Here is a 1,899-nt window from a genome sequence, read left to right on the forward strand (position 1 = left end):
TGTCTGGTTTAAATATTTATGAGTAATTTAATTTGTTTGTGCCTATAAACCGATTATAATCTAAACTATTAAACTATGCCAGTACATTCTTATCGAGATCTCTTAAAAGACTTCTTTCCAAAATACATTATTATCATGGAGTCTTTGCTAGGCTTACAGTATTTCAGGCCTCTATTCCAACACACACATTCCAGTTGCCATTGGTGAGCAAATGAGATATGAAGTTACCAGCGATTTTCATTATACGTGGTAAAAATAATGCAAATCATGCTTTATGGAGAGTTGAAACACTGACTATGATCGGAGAAAATTTAGTGGTGACAACTACCCAAGGTGCGTGTAAGCATCTGAAGTTATAGTTTAGATTATCATATTGGCTACTCTTTTAGAAGTAAAAACAATAGCATTATTTCACTTCTACTTTAGATTTTTGGGCATCCTTGTACTATTATCATCTGGGATTTGCATAATTATTTTGAGAATAGGGAGAACTGCAACTATGGTTGCCAACTGCCATAGTCAATTTTGGATTGAAATTCAAGTTTGGCAAAAGGTCTTGATATATGCCTTGGTCACAGGTCTAAATGTTATAAGCATGGCTCCCCACATCCAATTTTTCAGGCCATGGAGCTTCTATGGTTGGTTCATATGTGGTTATCGAAGCAGGATAAGTTCTTGAGGAGGACTCTAATTGCTATGGACCACAAGATTTCATATGTCGCTCCCTATTGCGTATTGCTGTTGACATTGGACTTGCTATCCAGTAAGAGGGACATTGGGATCATTGTTCATCTAGAGAAGTCAGTGCTATATCTACGTCAGAATATTGGGATGTTAATGATTGGAGGTGATGTTTTTCTCTTCCATACCTAAATTGTCTTTAGTATAAGTCCATATAAAGAAAACTGCAGTGTTCCAACTATTGAACCACAATTGTTAAATTAATTAATTTTAGCTATGTTATAGTTTGAGATGAGGGCTTCTTACCATTTTTACTTCTACTAGATTCATTTATCACCGAGTTTTTAGAGCAGGGTACTTGACAAATGAGTTAGATCACTTTTATGTCTGAGAGTCGATTTTTTGTGCGTTAGATGGATTGACAAGTACCAAATATTGATGCCAAGCAAAACTAAAACCTGTTCATTGATTACTTTCAGTCCCGCATTCCAATCAACAACATTGGGCCGAGAGAGCGCGCGGGTGGCGCAAGAGGCAATGGGCAGCCGGTGCGCGAGTGTGTTAGCAGTGGGTATATCTGAAGATTATTTCTCAACTTAGCATGTGGGTAGAGACTAAAAAGACGATGCCAAGGTAGCATGGCAGACCTGGCAAGTGCCACGAACATCATGATATTCTTCCTTTTCTTAATTCCTTGATTTGAAAAATAATTTGCTCTGCGTGTGTAGGAACGTAGCAGTCGGGCAAACGACACTTTCACATCTTGATCTATAAGGGAAATAATTTCTTTACTTTAGAAAATGTGGGTTCGGATTGGTCTGTTGAGTTATGGCTAGCTGATTGGAATAATTTTTCTATTTAAAAATGTAGCAAATAGTATTTCATTAGAGATTGGTCTGTTGAGTTATGGCTGGCTGATCGGAATAATTTTCCTATTTAAAAAATGTAGCAAATAGCATTTCATTAGAGATGGCTTTGCAGCAAATTACAAATCGCGCAAACCAAGCCATCGCCGCCTCATTGCTCTCGCAGGGAGCGACAACAACCGCCGGTCTCTTCTTCGCCTTCTTAGCCGGCATCTCCCCCATCCGGATGCCCTGCGGCACGAGCCACTCCGCCACCGCCTGGGACTCGACCTCCGGGAAGTTTAGGTCCGTCTTCGGCCGTCCGGCACGCCACACCGCCACGTCGTAAGCATGCGCGGCCTCATCAGCGGTG

At 40.4% G+C, this 1,899-nt stretch overlaps 1 long non-coding RNA gene across 13 annotated transcripts in view; it reads left to right on the forward strand.

The window, feature by feature from the left end:
• The window catches only part of LOC119286433, an 8,193-nt gene extending 6,655 nt beyond the window's left edge, over positions 1-1,538 (forward strand). For 11 of the 13 annotated variants that reach the window (XR_005140430.1, XR_005140437.1, XR_005140438.1 and 8 more), the window contains 2 exons: positions 579-847; positions 1,161-1,477. This is a non-coding gene — a long non-coding RNA (uncharacterized LOC119286433). Of the gene's footprint in view, positions 1-578; positions 848-1,160 lie in introns of all 13 variants that reach the window. The other 2 variants (XR_005140432.1, XR_005140433.1) reach the window with 2 other exon arrangements.
• The last annotated feature ends 361 nt before the right edge of the window (positions 1,539-1,899 follow it).

This window comes from Triticum dicoccoides, chromosome 4A, assembly GCF_002162155.2.
Source record: "Triticum dicoccoides isolate Atlit2015 ecotype Zavitan chromosome 4A, WEW_v2.0, whole genome shotgun sequence".
Classification (NCBI taxonomy): Eukaryota; Viridiplantae; Streptophyta; class Magnoliopsida; order Poales; family Poaceae; genus Triticum; species Triticum dicoccoides.